Raw genomic sequence first — 21,806 nt, forward strand, 5'->3', positions numbered from 1 at the left:
GTTTTTTATTCTTTTCTTCCCCTTGTTCTTGGTTTTTTAATTCAGGTGCATTTCATTCAGTTGGTCAGGAGGGAGAAACAGTAAGACTTACAGCATTTGGGTCAAAATGTTGCTTTGTGTATTTCTGCCTGAATCACCCAACTGTTTTTGTTCATGAACTTGGCCAGCAGAAGGCAGCGTACACAGAGAAAGACGTGAGAAAGACCTGGGTTCAAATCTCAGCTCTGCCACTTTCTGGATGTGTGACCTTGGGCAATTATTTAACTTCTACATCCTTCCTCATCTGCAAAATGAGGATAACGATACTTACCTTGAAGAATTGTGAGGATGGAGTGAGAGATTATACATAAAACGCCAGGCTCATAGTAGGAGTTCAGGAAGAAAGACAATTGCTACTGTCAGTCGATTATGCTCTGGATGCTTCCTTACAGCAGCAGACTTCGTGGTTTTCTCCGCCTGCCCAATTACAGCAGGGGCTTCTAAGGGAAAGGACTGTATGTTTTTCAGTAGATGGGCGGGGTCCTTGGTGGGGACTTTGGGGACTTCACTGCTTTGTTTGTATTCCTCCATTACACACAGGGAACTGCAAATCCCATATTAACTGGTTTAAAAGAGCCTTTCTCCACCTCAAATTTCAAACTAGGGCCCAGACTGGAAATGTTCCTTCATCAGAACGAGAAACTGAGATACAGACAAGTACAAATGTTGACTCGTGCAGAGAGAAAAGACATCAACATCATGAAATACGTCTTCAGTTCAGCTCTTTTTCAGAACTGAGTTTTGTGACTTTCTTTGTTCTTTCCTGTTTCCTGCTCTGCTTTTGGCTTGTAGACACGTGTGCGTACCACTCATCCTGACCCCAGGGCCCCTCAGCGGGAATTCAGTAAGGAGGTGACTGGTTAGGAACAGTTGGCTGAGCTGCTTGGTGAAGAGCAGGGAGACCCTGGAGGTGGTGCCGAGCCAGGCTCCGCTATGTCGCCTCCGGGCTCTGAGGCCGGGGGGTCCCCACTTCCAGAACACCGCCCCAGAGGAAAGAAATGAGCCACAGCGAGGAAGAGTCACTCGCCCTGATTTTCATCTTTCCATTTCTCCTTCCGCTCTTGGAGAGAACCGTGAGACTAGGCGGGGTGGGAGAAACATCCTTGACAATGTTTGCTTCATGCAATTTTTTTGTTCCAAGTTCAGAAAGGTTAGAAACTGTCTTTTTACCAAGATTTCGAATCAGAAATTTTCCCCGTGTCCTTAAGACAGTGGGAGATGAGGGAGGAGGAGGGAGGGGAGGGGGTGGGGGAGCTGTGTGTTGACCTAATGATGAACCTGCTATTAGGAACCTTGCCGCCCGTGCAGGGGTGACCCATCCCTCCTACCCCAGGTCCCAGTGTCCCCACGCTGATCACTCAGGAAACCCCTCCATCTGGAGTCACAGGGGATTAAAACCAAACTGGAAACGTGTCTGCCTTTTCTCTCTCCCACTGCATATATCTCTTCATAAAATCTCTTCATGAACTTGAAAGTGTATTTCGAGCTTTCCCTCACCTTTTCCATACTTTTCAAAACAGCTGAGTTTGGGGGAAAACCCTGATGAACTCCCTATCCACCTCTCCCACCTCCACCCCCAAATTTTCCTTCTCTTTCCTTCCACTGTCCAAGGCTCCTGACCTTCACAACCAAACAAAGTTGTCAGTTCCTCAGCTCACAACCTTCAGCAACCTCGGCCCATCCTGCAAGTCAGCCCAAATTCTGGTCTGGGCTGGTCATTTTCTCTCATCTGGAGATGCTGAGCAGAAGTCCATCCCTCTGTTCCCTACTAGGCCCCTGCTTGTCCCTTTGTCCTTGGTTGACACAGAGGGTTGATCTCAGCAATCATCTAATAATTGTGTCCTAGCCTTAAAAATAGCATCTATTAGGTCTTTGTTGTTGTTGCTACTAATAAAAGTAATTTGACTTATCATAGAGAATTTGGAAAAAGCCACCATCCAGAAATAACCACTATTTACTTGTTGGTGTATTTCCTTCATCTGTACATACATGCATACATATATGTATATACGAATAATGTATATATGCATACAGGAGCACAAATACACACACATGTACACACATCCACATTCCTTTTAATGTTTAACAGAAAAACTGGTCTTTCATATTTAGAGGGAAAAGGAAGACCCCAAGCAGGTGGGAAAGAAAAATAACCCCAGGCTGCAGCTCAGGTAGGCTCTTCACCTGTGCCAGCTGCGGCCATGAGCCTTTGGAGCACCTGGCTTATTGGTTTGTAATGTCACGGGCCTGATGGCTGAGGAAAATAGCCAAGCTATCCCTGCCTCCCAGACCACGTAGATGAATCCTTCTTAGAGAGCAATATGGGAAACACATTCAGAGATGCACAAAAGTTCATAAATATATACAAACACAAGTTATACACATAAAACATATTCAAACAAGTTTTTTCTGAGCCCTCTCTGCGAATGCCCAGCTCTATCTCAGTGCATTGCCGATAACACAAGGTATCACACGTGAGCTTTTGGATTTGTGGGTCTCAGGATTCAGCTGCTGAGACAAAAACTAACCCATGGGAAACAATAGCAGACTGGAAGGAGATGGTTTCTCACAAAGTGCTGATGAAAGGGACTCCAGAGATCATTCTAATAATGAAGAAAATGCGTTCCAGCAACATTCTTCCTGAGGTCAGAAACATATCTATCAGGACAGAGAGAGAATTTTGGAGACACAGTGATGCAGTATATGTTAGACATATACTAACAAAGGCAATTATGATTTGAAAGATCATTATATTTTAGTGAAGATAATCACACCTCTCTACCGGAAAACATGTTAGAGGAGAGGTCCCCAGGGGAGGTGCAAGACCAGGAGGAAGTGGCCTGTTTATCAGGATGCTCTAGGTCCTAGAGAATGTCGCTGTGGTTTGGGAGACATGTTTCTCTTCTTGAAGCTCCCAGAGAGAGACTTTATATATTATATAAAAATCTGAAGCCAGGCTAAGGAATGTGCAATCACTGTGATCATCCAGTGGAATGTTATTTCAGGAGGAGGATAGAGAATGAAGGAGAGCTGAGATGGCTTCGAGACCAAGCTGTGGATGGGGATGTAGGCCAGGAGCAGACCCGGGAGATGGCACATGAGTTTAGTTTCAGTTCTGTTGAGTAGACTGCAGTGAGTCATCCAAGAGCAGTTATATCATAGACAGCTGGAAATACGGTAGTGGGTCCCAGAGGGGAAAGTGAGGGCTAGAAACAGACATCTTTCAACTCACTGCTAAGAGTGCAACTTCATGCTAAGTAATACGGAAAACACAAAGTAAAACATATATGCTTTGGATGTTAAAGAATGATATTCGATTTTGGCAGGGGGTAGGGAGCAATATTGCTGGCTCAGAGGTGGTGGCAGGAGATTAATGTGGAGTAGTGAGCATTTCCATTAAGGAGGCGTGAGTCAGGCTGGTAGTGAGGGGTGGGTAGGATGTGATTAGGTAAAGTCGGTGGGCATTATAGGAAATGGAAGCAGCAGGAGCGGATCACAACATGAGTGGGGGCACTCGATTGCCATTGTTTACTTTGTACCAGATGCTGTAGTAGACAGTAAAGATAGAAGCAACATTAAGATCAAGACATGGTTGTCAAAAAACTCACAATGTAACATGGGAGAAAGACATACAGGCAACCAATTGTTTGGGAAGTGCAATTAGGCTGCAACATATAAATTGCCAATATTCAATCAACCATTTTGGATCCACAAAAATGGCAGTTTCATCTGATTCCATCTAATATAAGTGCATTATGGTGTATATAAAAGGTAAGGGTCTCTGAAGGATCATGCATAGGAAGGGAAACTATATAAATGACTTTGGAGGTGGGCCTGTACTTTATTCTAAATAAATGTGCTACTGAAGGCTTTTAACAGATAAGTGAGATACTGAAAGAGATGTTTTAGGAAGATGAATTTGGTGCCAGTAGAAAAGATAAAATGCAGGGGCAAAATCCCAAAAAGCAGTGGGGGACATTTAGGAGGCTACTTAAAGAATTTAAGCAAAGGGTGACCAAGGCCTGACCAGGGTGATGTGACAGACATTTTGAGGGAATCATCCTCAGGACTTGGCAACAGACCGGCTGGCTATCAGGGGATATGCCCCAAAACGGATCCACAGATACAAACCTGGGTATCTGGAAAATCCTGCTTCTATCCCAAACAGGGAAGTCAAACCAAGTTGCTGGTTTGAAAGAAAAAGAAAATTTTCTGATGCTGAGACTGAGGGAAGCCGACATCAAACTGGAAAGACCTACAGTGACAGTGTTCATTATGTCACCATTTGGTCTTATATTTGCTTGTTGGTTTCCTGGTTCTCCAGTAGAACTGAGTGTTTGTAAGGTTGGGGACCGGCCTGTTTGGTGTCACTGCTGCATCTCCAGCCTGCAACAGTGCCTGACACATAGTAGGTGCACAAAAAATGTGCTGGGTGAACAAACAATGAATATGGAACTGCCGTTAGGAGTAACGTCATTTCAGAGATATCATGTTGGAATTTTTGTCATGGACATCAGTATGGAAGCAACAAAAACTACTGTTGAAGGTGGGGGAGGATCTGGAGAAAGAAGAATCAGGAGACGTTCCAGTGCAGGGAGCATAAAGTAACAAAGAGGTGTGAGATGGCAGAGGGAAAGGAGATGCTTGACAATAAGAGGGAAAGAAGAGGTGTTGAATGGATGTACTGGATGGAGGTGGGTACAAAGCATGAGGTTCAGAGCCTGTGGGTAGTTTAACTTTAGACTCTCTCTGAGTCTAAGAGAAAGAATGAGAGCATAAAAGGACAGTTACACATCAAGGTGAAGATAAGAGTAATTCTGTAACTATCATGCTAAAAAAACAAACAAACAAACAAAGAAAACTCTTAGTGTTTCTTGGATAATACTCAATAAAATCTAAATTCCTTTGAATGGTGTCCAGAGTCTGCCATGATCTGACCCAACCAATCATTTCAGCCTTGTTTCTGACAGCTCACCTCACAAACTCCGCACTTCATCAGGCATATTTACTGTGCATGCCCCAAACGTATCCTATATTTTCCTTTCTCCCTTTCCCTGCTCTTGCCGTTTGATCCATTTAGGATGACTTTCCTCCCCACTCCCAATACCAATGCTGCCTGGATAAACTCTACCCACTTGGTAAAGTTTAATGCTGAACCTTCTCTAATCTTCCCAAACTAGGTAAGTTTGAGTTTCTTAATAATATTTGTTCCCCATTTCTAGTTATCTTTCTTACCCACAATGCCCAACACATTACCTTGTGTTTATTGGGTCTTCGTTTATTGATTTAACAAATATTAACTGAGTCCCTCCTGTGAATCAGTATTTTGTTAGATTTGGTGATGCAGTGGGGGTATAAAACAGGTATGTCTCCGCCCTCATGGACTTAACATCTGGTGGAGGAGGCAACTGTGTAACCAAACAAACGCTTATTTAGTAAATAATGGTGATAAGTTCCAAGAAATAACAATACAGAATACAGTGAGAGATATGACTTGGGGAGGGGAGTTAGTCAGAGGGTCAGGAAGGGCTAAGATATGAAAGAAGAGAGAGCAAAAGGAGTGGGAAACAAGGCTGAAATGATTGGTTGGGTCAGATCATGGCAGACACTGGAGAGCAAAGGGAGAAAGGATTTTCCAGGCAGAGGAAACAAAGGACCTGAGACAGCAAGAAACCTGACACATTCAAGGAAGGCCAGGAACGTTGCGAGGCAGGAAACAAGAGGAAGAGTGGCTGCAGGGAGGAGAAGAGGGCTGAGGTCCTGACAATGCCCTCGTAGGTCATGTTGAGGACTTTGGTATTCACCTTAAGGGCAAAAGGACCCTCTCAAAGGGCTTGAAGCCATAGATGCGAAGAGGTTGCATTTTAAAAAGATCGCATTGGTCTCAGAGTGGAGAAAAGATTAGAGGAAAGTAAGAGTGAATGTCTGGGGACCAATTAGGAGGCTTCTTTCATAGGCCATGTGTGATAGGACAGTGGCTTGGACCAGAGTGGATTATACAGACCCTCAATAAATACCAAAGGAGTGCAGAATCAGTGTTTTGGAGTCAATCACTAGGACTGAGAAAAGGTGAGTTTCACCTTTACAAATCTTTCCACTAATGTAAATCATAGTCTACGTCACCTCAGCTACACCACCTTTTTCTCCCCATTTAAATCTTTTTATGAATATCTTTACATCTCTGACTTCTTAAAAAGCAAAGTACACTGAACATAATTTCCCCATCTGTTGACAATTACACAAACCAACATGAGTAATAGTTATGGTGTAGTACAAAATACAAAGGATGTTGGAAGACATGCCAGGTCATATAGCACTCTTGGTACCTTCACTAAATAGAACCCAACTGCTGGAGTTTTATTTCCTCCTTCAGCTTTTGCTTTCATAGCTTTTCTGCTTCCTCTCTTGCTGTAAATAGCTCAGCCTTCGTGGCTATTAGTGTGTTTATATAAAAGTAACTTTCTCCTCTTTTAATTTTCTTAGGGGCTAAGTAACTAGATGACAGAGATGGTAAGCATTACATATAAAATTAGGATTGGAGAGGCTTTCCTGTGAGCACAGATGCTTAGTTTTGCTATGTAAAGATTTCCTTCCTGGGTCTTGGATCTGTTTGTCAGACAACTGAGTTCCAAATCCAATGGACTTATCCTTTTTTTGTAATACATTTCATCACTTTAACTGTATTACCTGTCACATAATATATAGAGTAAAATGCAACAGATACCTTGAAAAAAGTCAACTAGTTCTTATTCTTTTATTAAAACAGGGGTAGGGACTTCCCTGGTGGCGCAGTGGTTAAGACTCCATGCTTCCAATGCAGGGGTCCTGGGTTTGATTCCTGGTCAGGGAACTAGATCCCACATGCAGGCCACAACTAAGAAGTTCACATGCCACAACTGAGGAGCCCACGAGCTGCAACTAAGGAGCCCGCCTGCTGCAACTAAGACCCGGTGTAACCAAATAAATAAATAAATAAATATTTAAAAAAGAAAAAAACAGGGGTAAACTTAGAGATTGACAGAAACCTACATCATATATAAAGTTTCCATGGTGGTACACTATTATGTGGAGAAACAAATGATAAACTGTTATTTTAAAGGACTAAATGTAAGGAATGTCTCATTATGTCCCATCATATAAGTCTTTAACTTACAAACGTACTGCCTTCAAAATGTCAAATTAGATGTTTTTCAAGACACAATAGAGAGAGTGAAAAGACTAGCCACAGAGTGATAGCAGATACTTACAATGTGTATAATCAACAAAGGACTAATATCTAGAATATATAAAGAAATCCTAAAAATGCGTAAGAAAAAACCAGACAACTCACAACTAGGCAAAGGCTTGAACAAGGATGTAAAGAAGAAAATCCAAAGGCCCAACAAGATATGGAAAGGCTTCAACCTCATTAGTAATTAGGGGAACGCAAATTAAAACCATAAGCAGATATTACTACATACCCATCAGATCTGCAAAAATTTTGAAGTCCGGCATATCAAGTATACTCAAGGATGTAGTGCAACAGAAAAATCTCACAGATACTGGTAGGAGTGGAAATCTGGTATCCGCATTTTGAAAAATAGATTACACCATCTAGTTAAGTTGAAGACATATATATATATATCTCCTATTACCTAGCAATTTCCTTTTTGTTTTCCACCTAGAAATTTCACTCCTACCTTTACACCCTAGAGAAACTCAAGTACATGTGTACAAGGATACATATAGAAGAATATTCATAGCAGTATTGTTCACAGCAGCCCCAAACATCCCATGTGCAGAATGGATAAATAAATTGTGGTATATTCATACAATGGTATATTATACAACAGTGAAAATGAATGAAAAACTACACACATCAGCATGGATGAATTCCATAAAAATGAGTGTTGAGTGAGAGAAGACACACACACAGTACGATCTAGCCATATAAATTTAAAAACAGCCGCATTGAAACTATATTGTTTAGGGACACATACATAGGAGGCAAAATAATAAAGAAAAGTAAGGACAGTATTATTATGAATGTCAGGAGAATGGTTACCTCTAGGGAAGAAGACAGGGTTGTGATCAGGGAGGGGCACACAGGGGGCTTCTGGAAAGCTGGCAATGTTCTGCTTTCATGAACTGCATGGTTTTATTACATACATGTTCACTTTATAATTATCCATTCACATGTTTAGTACTTTTTGATGCATTTTCAGCATATATATTTTACATTAATAAATTTTTTAAAAAGGTTAATGTAAACCAGATGTTTCTGATTAGGAATGCATTTCATCCATAGAAATAAGAGTATAAATAACAGCTAATTAATCAGACAAGCCCATAACTCTCATTAGGTAATAGTATAAGTTAAATACTGCACATTTCAAATATATTTTGGAAAATAATATAGTTGCAATATTATCAGCTAAACAAAATATATACAAGAGAAATAATGAGTAAGGATTATTTTAAAGTATCTGATACCAGATTGGAAAAGATAAAAAATATTGAAGATATACCAGATTGCAAGACTGGGGAAACTGACACTCATACTTAGCTGGAGAGAGTATAGATTGGTCCAGCTTCTGTAGGGGGTGATTTAACAATGTCTATCAACATTTTTAAATGCATATTCTACTTCTAGGAAGCTATCCTGTTAATATACTCATGACCGACAAGTGTGAGAAACTGTATCTGTACAAGAATTACAGACCTGTCTGTAATGGTAAAAGATTAGAAACATCCCATACACCCATCAATAGAAGACTAGTTAAATGAATTATGGTACTCTAAGTATGGAATACTGTGTAGCCATCAAAAAGAATGATGCAGCTCTACATGTCCTGCTATGAAATTACCCAGATTCGTTACAAGGAAAAAAGTATAAAACAGTACTTATCATATGCTATTACTTATTTAAACATTTTTTAAAAAGAATAATTAAGTATGACCTCTTATATTTTAAAATAATCTCTCTAGAAAAATACCCACATTTTAAATCATGTTTATGTATTATTGCTTCAAAAGTTCTTTTAAAAAATCTTCAGTGCATATGCTTAAGGAAAAACAGATTTAATTATATTATTATGAGGAACAATAAGAAAGTTTTGGTAAAAATTCTAAGGGAACTTTTGAATAGTTCCCATCAGAGCTAACAGGCCATTAAAAAAAAAAGCCTAATTCCACATCAAAACAAAATACTTCTTTTGATACAATGTATCAGTAGCATTGCTCTTTTACAGACTGTCCTTGATTAGAATAATTCTTCTGGGATCAAAACTGATACCAAGGAGGAGAAATAGAAGGAAGATGAACTTCAAGGCCAAGCTCAAATTTCACTTCTGGTATAAAAAGCCTTCCCTGGCTCCCAGGCTGTTTGTTGTTCAAAGTGGGTATACTTCTGTTACAAAATGTAGTATATGTGTGGCAAGTATGTATCTCACCTAACATTCATCTTCCTAGTTTCTCTGATGCCTCGCTCAGCAACTGGCATAAAGGAAGTGCTAAGTACAACTCTCCTTCCTTAAATACAAGTAACACCTATATAGCCACCCTATTTGGCATCACATATTAAGACCCCTGGGGGGTATGAACTCAGAAAACTCTGGGACAAGGACAGAGGTTGTTCTTATATATCCTGAATCTCCATGGTATCTGGTCACCAGTGGACACTCAATAAAATTCTGTTGAATAAAAGAATGAATTCAGTGTACCAAAATATTTGTAATAATTTTCCATTTTTGCCTCTAGCTAATTTCATTCTTCTCTGTTAACAGATTTTTCTGCTTGACCAGGTGTTAATGGTAGTGCCTACTTATTTGCCCTCTAAATAACATAACCGATCTAGTGGTTTGGTCTATGCCCCTGTTAGAAGTACTGTCTTAAATCTAATGGTAGAGAATATATCCTAAAAATCTTTCTCTTTGAGGAGCTCTCAATAAAATTTTCACAAGTACAATAAAGGTTCTTGATAGCTCGTATGAAAAGAGGCATAAAAATTGTGACTGTTCTTGTTTTGAGAGGTTGTGGGGTGAAGTGGGGTAGGGACATCAGATAAGTTAGACCCTGTATTACAAATTTCAGATTCTAAAATTTGAAGTAACTCCGTTTAACAAACTATTCCCCACTCCTCATCCCCTCACATACTTCATCATCATCATCATCATCATAATGGTTTAAAAAGAACTTTTTAAAAGAACAATTTTCCTTTGATATTCCTGTTATATGAGATAGAAGTAATTTTAATATTTGGGAGCTATGTGAATACTTTCTGATCTTTTCTCCTCATCTGGAATGTCTACCTACCATGGAGGTAACCTTCCCTAATCAGGAATCTGCTGACTGCAACTACAGCTCAAAGATGATAGCGGCAGGAAATCTAACATTCTGGTTTGATTTCTGGTTTTAATTCAGGAAATTAAAAATTGGGGGACTACTTTCAAGAACTCCCAAGTAATCTTTTTAAAAGAATTGCTAAATTCTTTTAAGATAAAAGCTGCAATGGTGTCAGCCACAGAGACATACAAAAAAATAGAAGTAAGTTGCAAGGCATTCCAAATACCTCAAAATTGAGCATATTTAGGTTCACATCAGCACAAAAGAGAAAGGTCTAAGCAGGCCACCAAGGTGCTTTGTCTGTTTTGTTCACTGTCTTATCCTCTGTGTTTAGAATAGCACCTGCCGGATGGTAGGAGCTCAATAAATGCTTGATAAATTAATCAATGAGATAAAAAGATAGCATACATTAAAATCATGAGGAAAAGAGGACTTCCCTGGCGATCCAGTGGTTAAGACTCCACACTTACGATGCAGGGGGTGCGGGTTCAATCCCTGGTTGGGGAACTAAGATTCCACATGCTGTGCAGTGTGGCCAAAAAATTTAAAAAATTAAAAAAAAATCATGAGGCAAAGAAAAGGTAATGAATTTTTAATATCCTCTAGTGCTCACTAAGTCAGACTGTCATCCATGTGTAAGTGAGTAACAGCAAAGAGTAAGTGAAACTTTTTAAACCCCATTCCTGCAGCTGAAAGGACACCAGCTAGCAGGAGACAGGAGACAGACAGAAAAATACAGAACCTGTTATTTTTGTTTTTTTGTTTTTCCCTTCAGTACATCATGAAGTTCAGAGAGGAGTATAAGCCCTTGCATATGATGCAGAGAGCAATGCTTTTGGGAGCAATCAGTAAGCATCTCACAGCCAGCATCAGGAGGGGCCATGCAGACCAGAGGAACAGCTCTCCTGAACTTCTAATCAATGTATACATGTCTCTGCAATCAGCAATTTTAAACAGAACCAATTAGAGCAATAATAATAATAATAATAATAATGACAGTAGATAAACATTCTGAACTTGGAAGACTCAACTCTAAGCCCTTACATATGGGGAAGCAGGAAACTTGACTATCAGCTCTGAAACAAGGCAGTGACTGCTCCAACACAACCAGAGCCAGACCCGTGTGGAACATGGCGGCAGAAGAATGGAAAGACTGATTACCAGAGGGAAGGGTCTGGTTGAAACTAGGGAGTAGACACCTGGAATGGGTCAGTCCTCACAGTTCTGCGTCTTCCAGCAGTTTTCTCTCAACAGGAAGAGCTATCAGGGCAGAGGCAGGCTGCTCCCCTTGGTGGGCATTTGCTACTTGGCACCCGGGGAGAGATCCTGAGCCAAAGTCCCATCTTCACTGTGGTCCCTAGTGGAAGGCCAACACGGAGGACAGGCAAACATGTTTTTCTTGACAAGACCCTACTTTCTGGCACTAGGAGCACATCGTCTCACCCCAATGCCTCAAATGCTTAGATCTCCCCATCCCCATCCAGTGGCCACCACATCCCACTAGTTGTGGCAGACAGGTTGCCAGTAGCCATCAGCAGTGAGGAAGTGAAGCTAAGCTTCCAGGCAGGTAAAACCCAAACAAGCATTTTCAATCTAAGGTCAAGATAAAGAAACAGGATACTATTTATCCACTTGTCTATCCAACAGGCTTTTCTTAAGACTCCTATGTTATGGCCACAGAAAACACGTCATGTTTGACAGCACAGCACGCATGGGGGAAGGCAGCTCAGCTAAAGCGGAGCCGCCACTGCAAAGCCACCTTCGCCCGCCCCATCCACGCTCATCTCAGTGCTTTGGCTCTAGACGTTCATTTCTAGCAACACTTCTGCTTGAAATTTCTAGAAGAGTTAATTTTCACACCCACAGGGAGAGCCTGCCTGCAGATACCAACACTCCTGGTGTCACTCTTAGTCATCCAGGAGCACAACTTTTTAAGAACAGTATTTCCTACAACCTGTTTCCCTCTTACCAGTGTCTTTAAGAAGGTAGATTCAGTCATCTTGTTCTTCACTAAAAGATCTTTTTAACTCACACAGAAGGAGAAAAGGGTAGTGGGGTAAGTGATATGCCAAGAAGTCTGTGCAGAATACTCCAGTAAAACCCTTGCCCTGAAAGCTGCCACTTCTCTCTCTGCCTGCAGCCTCCAAGCTGGCCCCCGCCCCTCTCCCCGGACATGCCATCTCCCCATTTCGGGCCCCTCGTCCCCAGTGTGTCCGGCCGGCCAGCAGTGTACTCACTTGGGTCTTGTTTGCCTTGGACTGTCGCCAGCTAATCCACTTTCACATCTTGGCTTGATCTCAGATTTGCTTTCTCCTTCCACCAAAATTTTTAGAAACAGAATTCAGATCTGTGCTGGGCTGCGGCAGGGCTGAGCTGGTTCTGGAGACTCACTGCCCCAGGCAGCTTGGAGGCAGGGGTCAGCCTTGCCGCAGTGCCTCCTGCCAGCTCTCAGAGCCTGACGGGGAATTTGTCTTGAGAGGTCTGAAGACTCTTCTGGGGCAGAATCACACTCCCACCAAGGCCACTATATGAGTCACAAGTACTTGCTATCAAAGACTCTGTGACAGGCATTAATACTTGGAAGGTATCTTTCCCATTTGCCATATGCCAGCCCCGGAGACACTGGACTGGCCTACAGAACCTCTTTGTACTTTACTTTGCTGTGGATTTGCTGGGGCTGGGGCGGGATGGTATAGAGGCAGCTGGAGAAGAAGCCAGTAACAACTGTGTTTGCTTTTTGCTACAAAGTTCTGGAAGCTGAACTATCAGGGTTACTACAAAAGTACTATGTTTTTAATCCCATTGAACAGGCAGGAGAGTGACTTGGTTTCGAGTCTGAGGTCTGCCATGAACTGGCTTTGTGACTCTGAGCAAGTCACTTTGTTCCCTTTAAACAGGATGGAGACAGAGGGCTAGAGGACCTCTCAGGTTCCATTCTTCCCTGAGCTTCTATGCTTCCAAATTCCAAACTTACCCCAAGTCAAATCTGGCCTCTGGCCACCCCTGCAGCTATCACATAGAGATCTAATCTACTGGCAAATCACCTTCTGCAATTTCCTTATTTCTGGAACATACACTTGCACAATGCCGCCACTAGAAACCAAGAGGTTGGTGCGGCGCGATGCTCTGGGGTTTCCTGTGATCTGCCTGTGTGCAGCAAACTGTCCATCGGCTGCTGTGTGTTACGAAGCTTATTTGCTTTTTCAGTTGATTGGTAACGTTAAAGGTGGGCCTCTCCAGGGAGGTTTTCAAGCTCTGGAGTGTAAGTCAAATATTAAGTAAAATAATGCTGTCATGAGAGATTTTGCCCCGTGAACCTCAGTTGTGTCTTTCACACTGTTGGGCTGTGTGTGAGGCTGGAAGCCAGTCATTTATTTGAGCAACTTTTCATTTAGAGGAAAACAGGTGACCTCAACTCCTTGCACTTTAAAGACTCGTTCTGAAAAGCCAGCACATTTGTCTTGTGTTGAATGTTGCTCAGGAGAGGATGGATTTGGGCTTCTGGGAGGTGACAGAGCAGCCACAGAGAGGCGGACCGGGGAGTCCTCTGCTTTTTGTTGCTCCCTGCTGCCATCTCTCCCGCCCACCATGGATCAAAGTAACAAAGGGACCACACTAGGAAAAAAAGTTATTTTCAAACCTAGTCCTGAACTTGGATTATTCAGAAAACTAAAAAGAAAAAAAAAAAATCACAATTTGGGTTTAAACCTTTAAAGTGGAGATGGCATTTTTCCTACTTTGGAGTGACTACCAAGTTCTTGAGAAAATCAGAATGCCTCTACCTGGGGTTCATACAGCAACTCCAACCCACTGTACTGTTAGGCGTGGGGTACGACTGAGACTCAAGATTACAGTTTGTGAAGTCCAAGTTTAGGTTTCAGATATATCCACTCCAAACCCCGGGAACGAGGAGTACAGTTATATACTCTTCAAAGGTATTTATTTAAGGATTAGAAAGTGCTCTGTCCATAGATGGGAGGCAACATAAACCTCTCCCGCTAAGAAACATTTTAGGGCCCTGAGACAAAGGGCAGAGTAACAGAAGTGCTGAGGACTCTCTCCTGGAGACGCATCACGTTTTCTTTTTCTAGCTTTTAACACAGTGCATTTAATAGGCTGGATCGCCAGCAGATGGGTCACCTGCTCAGGCCCCACGGCTAAATGTCACACGCTGTCACAATCTCATTCTGGAGATTCAACCTTGGGGGGCCCATCTTGATTTTTTTTTTTAAATGATGATCAATAACTTTATTTTTTATTATCTCATACATTTATTTTTAAGGTCAAGTACTTCCTTACGTATGTGCTGAGTTGTCCATTAAATTCTTTTGGATACATTTGTAGTAGATTTGTATTACACTGTCTTATTTGGATATATCTGAAGGTAAATTCAAAACAAAACCAACCAAACAAACAAACAAACAAAACAAAAACTCTGGTTTTTCTCCAACCAGAAAATGTACCAGTGGTCTCTCTGTGTTCTCTCAAATACCAAATCATATGTTGCAATATATTTTATAATGTATCTACTAGCTATTGTTTTGGGTTATTTTTACCTTCTTCTATATTAACACAGATATGGGAGTTAAAAAAGCATGTCTTCTTTTATAATTTTATTTAATCTAATATAACTAAAATAGTAGCAACAAAATAGAGGTCATTCACCCAAATATATCATGAAATTGTGTATATTATACACACACAAAAAATCTAGGGATATGGCTCATAATGCATTTTTCTCTTTATAACAAGTTATATCCTGCTGGTGTGTTGCATCATCTTGATGGTTTTTAAGAATTTGTTAAGTGAAAAATATTACATCGTGTGAACTGATAGGATTTTTATTAGTCCTAACACTGTTGAGTCTCCGCATTTCCAGATGTTTGGTTTTTCTCCTTAGTGGCGAAAGCCAGTGATCTGTAGGCCCTTAAAACTCCAGGGAGCATGCTATTTTCTCTCATGCCAGTCGCCTATAGTCACCCGGACAGCGACCTACCCATCGCATGTCTCCTCTGCTTCACACCCTCTTTCACACAGATCTTGGCTAGCCCTTCAAAATCGCAGGAAGCTGAAACCATTGCCTTCACTGTACAGACTTGGAGATTGAGGCATGAAATGATTAAATGACCCACTCAAGGTCCTGCAGATGGTGAACAACCGGGGACTGAATCCATGCCTGGTCCCCAAACCCATCCCCTTCCTCTGTGCAGTAGACGCCTTTGCAGCCCACTCAGATCCTCTTTCCTGCTGCGGTTCCCATGCCCCAGCTCTTGTGCATGTTGGCTGCTAACAGCTCACAGCTATCACAAAAGGCCAGGCCCCTTGCCCGAAGGTGGGGCAAATTCTGGGTGCAATTCACGCTCCAGGTCCAGGAGGGATCAGACTGAGCTAGACTCCAGCTGAAACCACATGCACATTTGCTTTAGATCCTTCTGCAGTGGCCCCTGTTTCTTGCCTCTTTTCCTGAAAGCACACCCTTAATAAACTACATGCATAGGAATCACGGTCTCAGACTCTGCTTCTAGGGAATGGGACCCAGTTTGCTCTCCTTCCTCCCAAGAAGCTCTATATCCATCCTTATTCTCTGGAGGGTTTTTCTATTTATGAGCCCATTTAAATGAAGAGATTCTATTTTTTCCCCTCCGTCATCTGTCCCCCGATCAACACTAATCCTTACAAGGAAACTAATTTCTTACATTTAATTTGAGTTCTTCCAATTGCAGCATTAGCTCACTTTTTCTTACAAGAAAAACCTAGAAGTCTTTTATCTCTGATGCTATTAGCAGAAGACTAGGGATGCCATCCTTTCTCTTTCTGGTTATTTACCTTTCCTCCCTATAAGACAATAAGCCAAAGGATGGCAGGGCCTTGTTTCATTCACTGCTGTACTCTCAGCATGGAGAGCAACACCTGCTGTGGAGTAAGTGGGCCCTCAACACAGAGCATGTACGAAGAGAGATGGCATAGGCCAACTCAGGGGTTGGGACCTCACCAAAGCATGAGCTGGACCCTCTCGGACTACAGCCCTTGCACCTAGTGGCCTGCTTTGTGCTCCCAGAGTGCATGTGTCAGGATTACCAGGTTCTGATAAACCAGGTGAGGCTCTTTAGAGGTCTATTCCCAGAAGGCTTCTGCAGCCAGGCTGCCCTGCCCCCCCGTGTCAGAGGCTTCACGTTACTGCAGTGAGCGACCTTGTAGGAATCCTTTGACTTTAGAGCGTTTCTTCCCACATGGTAAAACAAAATTTTGGGGCTTCCCTGGTGGCACAGTGGTTGAGAGTCTGCCTGCTAGTGCGGGGGACACGGGTTCGAGCCCCGGTCTGGAAAGATCCCACATGCCGCGGAGCAGCTGGGCCCGTGAGCCACAACTACTGAGCCTGCACGTCTGGAGCCTGTGCTCTGCAAGGAGAGAGGCCGCGATAGTGAGAGGCCCCCGCTTGCCACAACTAGAGAAAGCCCTCGCACAGAAACGAAGACCCAACACAGCCATAAATAAATAAAATAAAAATTAAAAAAAAAAAAAGAGTTTATAAAGAAAAAATAGATGAATGAATAAAAAAAAGAAAACAAAATTTTGGTCATGACCCATTATATTGATTTGACAGTCGAGAGTTTAAAAGCTTCTGAGTTAAATCCTGGAACCTCCAGGCTTCTCCAGGCATCTCCCGTCCCCCTTCAGTACATTGTCATTATCAGCCCACCTTGTACCTTAGATCACATTTGCTTGCTTTTGAAATCCCTCCTTAAAATCACAATCAGCCCTGGGATGTTGCAGCAGTGTTCTTTCCCTTATAATTTCTGCAGAGACTAGCACTCACAACTCAATTTCCCTGTCTCCAGCCAGTCTGGACATGTCTAGAAATTCATAGTGTATTTTGGATGAAGAGCAACCCTACTAGGAGGTGTCTGTAATGTTCAATTCAATAAGCATTTATTGAACGTCTCCAGCACGCCTAGTCTAAGTGGCAAATATTATACATGCACAGGGACTGTCGCTGTCCAGATGGCTGTTTCTGTACCATTAGCTGGTAATTATTCAGCAGACATGCATCGTGTTCAAATACAAGACACTTCTTCACTGCCACCTCATAACTCAGCCTTGCTTGACTCGAATTCTATAATTCTGGATGTCTTTGAAGTGTGGTTGCAAAGCTCCATCACTTAATACATGTATAAGCAAAAGAGTCTTTACGGTGGAATGTCCAGAGTAGTATGCGCATATTCTGGACAGAATAGGAAGGGGCTCAGACCCAGATCTCTATAGAACAAAGTAAGCACATCCATTTGCCTTCAGGGAAATGACACTTTTACATGGGACAGGGGCAAGGTAGAACCTAATTATGCAGACCTATTTGAGAGATGAACAAAAGCAACTTTGGGGAAAGCTTATTCATGCCATTTACTGAGGCACCCGTGTTGGCTTTGTCAGCGTTTAATGCAGAATTAATAATATTAGACTGGTTCCTCATCAAGGGAGGATTTACCACAAGCAATCCCAGGTTCTCTGTTATAGAGAAAAGTGGGGGAGTTCCCTTTCCTAGAAAGAAGAGTCAGACAAGGAGGGTTCCAAGTGTCAAAACCTGGGTGGGAAATGAGGAGGGGCCGGGCATTGGTCTTCTGTTCTCAACCTTGTCTTTTTAGCCAGAATTTGGATGAAGCCACAAAACGTATGTTTAGCCAATAATGCTGGGAAATGCAGCTGACATACTGGACAGAATAATTTATATTCAAAACATACTGGATTATGGATGGAACTAAACAAGAGAAAATGTAATAGATATTAAGTAGTCTGACACTCAGGTTACTAAGTCACCTGCCGAATTAAGGGCGGTCCACGGAAATAGGCAAGGAGATTTTATGAGCCAGCACTGTACACCCTACTAGACACGGTGAACTTTCTTAGGGAGGAGGGCAGGCATAGTAGCTCTAGAACAAGGAGATGAATTTGCATCGGTTAGATCACACCTAATGTACTATATACCATTCTGGAGGTCCCATTTTATACAGATCATTACACACTAGAGTAAACCAGAGGAAGGCATATGGAAGGGTCGGAAAACACATTAATACAAGGAATAGTTGGAGAAACTGAGGACTTCTAAACAAAGAAGATTAAGAGAAAAGACAATTGTCTTCAAACATCTAAAGCCTTAGGGGTTACCACTGGCCAAAGGTGATACAATCTGAGGATTAAAATGAAATACCTGGCAGTAATGGACCATAACCCATTGGATAATAAAATAAGCCACGAGCCGATGCTAACTACAAATAGATACGCCTTAGATTCTAAGGGCTAGCAAATGGGAAGAGGAGTAAAGTTGCTCTATTACAGACAAGGAAACTGATGCTCCATCCCTTCAGGTCTAATATAGAAAAAGACCTACTGACAGTTAGTGAACGAAGGACCCAGAGGGCAGAACTCTACTCAAGAACCTCCAAAGATCCTCAGTCTGCTTAATAATTGTGCACTCTTATCCACAGTATCTAAACTTCTGTTTCCCCTCTCATAAGGATGGAAAGTTAACCTTTACTGAATGTCTAATAGATGCCAACTAAATATATTTTACTTAACCTTCCCAAGGACTCAGTGAGATGGGTATTTGCTTTACAGGTCAGGGAATTAAGGTGCAGTAACTCAGGCAACGTGACACAGAGGGTGAGTGCCAGAGCTGGGATTTGAATCCAGGTGTGTCCAAACTCCTTCCACCCCACCCCAGCGCACAGAGGACACACAAGGCGATTGCAGAGGGGCCTCGGGGCCCCACAGCTCCTCAAGGTCGTCTGTCATGGCCCTTTAGTGGTTACATTTACCATCTACCCAGCCCACAGTGCTACGACTCTCACTCCTCTGGATTAGAAGAGGAAGACTGGGGCCTTTCCTAGAAACTCACCAATAAAATGACCCTGATCCCTGTGAGGTGCCTCTGCCCCGTCCTCTCCCCACAGCCGCCCTGTTTGCCCTTCTGTTGAATGTGGCTCAGCCTACCTGAATCAACCCACTGGCTCTTTCTCTTCTCCAGAGTCTGTTCACCTGACCACTTAGAAACCAATGGAGACCAGTTTCCTGGTCTTCGGGTACAGATAGGGGGAAATTTAACTCTGTTGATAACATCTATGAATGCAAAGATACCAATAAATGGCTTCTCTGATGAAGGACAGGGCAGGTCAAGGGGACACCTGGCTGTCCTGATCTCACTGCCCAGTGTCAGAAGAGTAAGAACATTCTAACTGAAGTGCAAGGTCACAGACAGGCCCTCCCTTTATCTGACTATTTCTAAGCAATTTTCCAGGTTTTGTGTCAGAGCACAGAATCTTTCTTCATCTCCCAACCCGCTGCCCATGTTTCGCAAGGCCTGAGAAGGTAATTAAGGGTTAATGTTCCCAACAGGCCGGGAACATTACCTGCAGCTTTCTGCTTGCAAGTAAGGAAACTTCTAGGCTTCTTTAGCATATTTAAAAGTATAATATTTGTATGTTTGGCTGCTTTCAGACCACCTGTTTTAGCTTCCTCTTCATGCCGGAGTTCTCTACTCCCTCCGTTCATTCATTCCCCAAGTACTTCCTGAGCATCCATGTGTGCTGTGTGCTGAGGGTACAGCCATGAAACAGACAGACACAATCCCAGCCCTCATCAGGGCTTAAGAGCCCGGCTATAGAGACATACATGAAACGAAAATTACACATATAAGGATTCACACTCAACAAAGCATCCACATGTCTCTACAGTATCCAGCACAGAGCTTGGCATGTGGTGGGTGCTTTTTCACGAATATGTGACTGATGTTTTTGTGGCATGTGCAGAAGGTCTGGCCAGCTGAGTTCATCTTAGCATTGGGAGCTCAAAGCTTTGACTTTAAGAGTGAGGGAAAAACATGACAGTGAATCAGGGAGACCTGGGTTCTGGTTCTTGCTTTTCCACTCACTACTAGGATTTTCTTAGACGAGTCACTCAGTCTTTCTGGGCGTCAGTTTCCTTACTTGTGGATAATATGTAAGTACCAGGGTTCCTCATTAACAAAGAAATGCCTGCTGTCAGAGGCGTTCTATTCTAACCACACTCACCTTGCCAGAGGACAAGGAAAGGTTGGAGCCGAGGGCTTCCTAAGACAGCTGTCTCTGGCAGAGGTGTCTGTTTAAGGGCCGCGGGGAAGACAAAGCAGCAGCTGGAAGGGAGGCATCCCCCAGACCATGGAATGAATAGGCTACTATGTCTGAACATGGGAAACATGCACTTCACTTACCACCCACTGACTGTTTAAAAATAAACACTTTCATTCATAGGACACTCTAGGTTATATTTCTAAACAACAGATCAGAGGAGAAAGGAAAGTACAGAAATAGTTTTCTTTGTATGTCTTACAAGTAGAAAAAAAACAATTTTCCATCCACTCTGATAGTCAAAAGTGGCTTAGAAACTTGAAGGCAGGACGTCAAATAGAATTAATTACCTTGCATGTCCTTGCACACTAGTCTAGAGCATGATTTAGCACCATGATCTTAGGAGGTTTGGGGGCATAGTCTTTTTTTTTTTTTTCCCAGTAAGAAAAAAATTAGGAAAAATCCTAATGAATGCAGGTTATCTTTTAAAAATGCCCCTAACTTAGAAAACTAAAATGAAGCGAGGACACAGCTTGTTGCCTGAGGCTGAAGGACTAAGGCCAAAATACTAGGTCTAGAAACTAGGGCCAAATGGTCCTTGTAAACCCATACCTTTATTAATAAAGTCCCTAGTGTTCAGAAAATGATCATCTCAAACTCTTCCGACCCTGAGGTAAGCAAATGAGAGTAGGGTCAGACACAGAGCCTTCCCCATCCCTGCTGCACATTCAGACCGCTGAATTCCTCCGCTAGCTTGAGCAAATGCACTGAGTCTTTGCTACATTCTCCTTTCTTTGGCTCCCCATCAGAGCTCCTAACTTTTGCTTACTTGCTCCTAAATGTAAGCAAGCAAGTGACCAGGTTTTCTCCTGAGACAACTACATCCCTCCACGCCGCTTCAAATACCACTTCCTGGTCCTCTGGCCCTCAGGAACTGAGCCCCAATACTCTGGTCAGAGGAGGGCATCATTTCCACCAGAGCCTCTTCGGATAGGAGGCCCCTTCCAACCAGCATCTCTGTGGCCATTTCCCAAATCACTGATCTTGGTCTAAATTTAGGTCTCTGGAAACTATCCCAGCCTCAGCTCCCTGAGTTCCAGCCTCCCAGAAGGTAGAGCAGCCCAGGCAGCGCCGGTGAGGCATCTCAGAAGGAGAGGAAACCCAGACTCACTCTCCACCCTCGCCAGTTCTGCTAAACTCTCTTGACGTGAGAGGTCTGGCTGGCCACCTCAATCTTCCGTCCCCTCAGACAAGATCTCCATGCTGTGACATACCTCCTCCAGCCCTGCTCCTTCCCCTTTGGCCGGCACAAAGAGACCACTGGCTCCTGAGGTCAGGCTCCACCAT

The 21,806-nt window shown here is 42.7% G+C and overlaps 1 protein-coding gene across 13 annotated transcripts in view; it reads right to left on the minus strand.

Moving 5' to 3' along the window:
- The window catches only part of KALRN (kalirin RhoGEF kinase), a 655,749-nt gene that overhangs the window by 188,821 nt on the left and 445,122 nt on the right, over window positions 1-21,806 (minus strand). The gene's annotated exons all lie outside the window — the stretch shown is intronic.

The sequence above is a fragment of the Balaenoptera ricei genome, chromosome 4 (assembly GCF_028023285.1).
Source record: "Balaenoptera ricei isolate mBalRic1 chromosome 4, mBalRic1.hap2, whole genome shotgun sequence".
Lineage (NCBI taxonomy): Eukaryota > Metazoa > Chordata > Mammalia > Artiodactyla > Balaenopteridae > Balaenoptera > Balaenoptera ricei.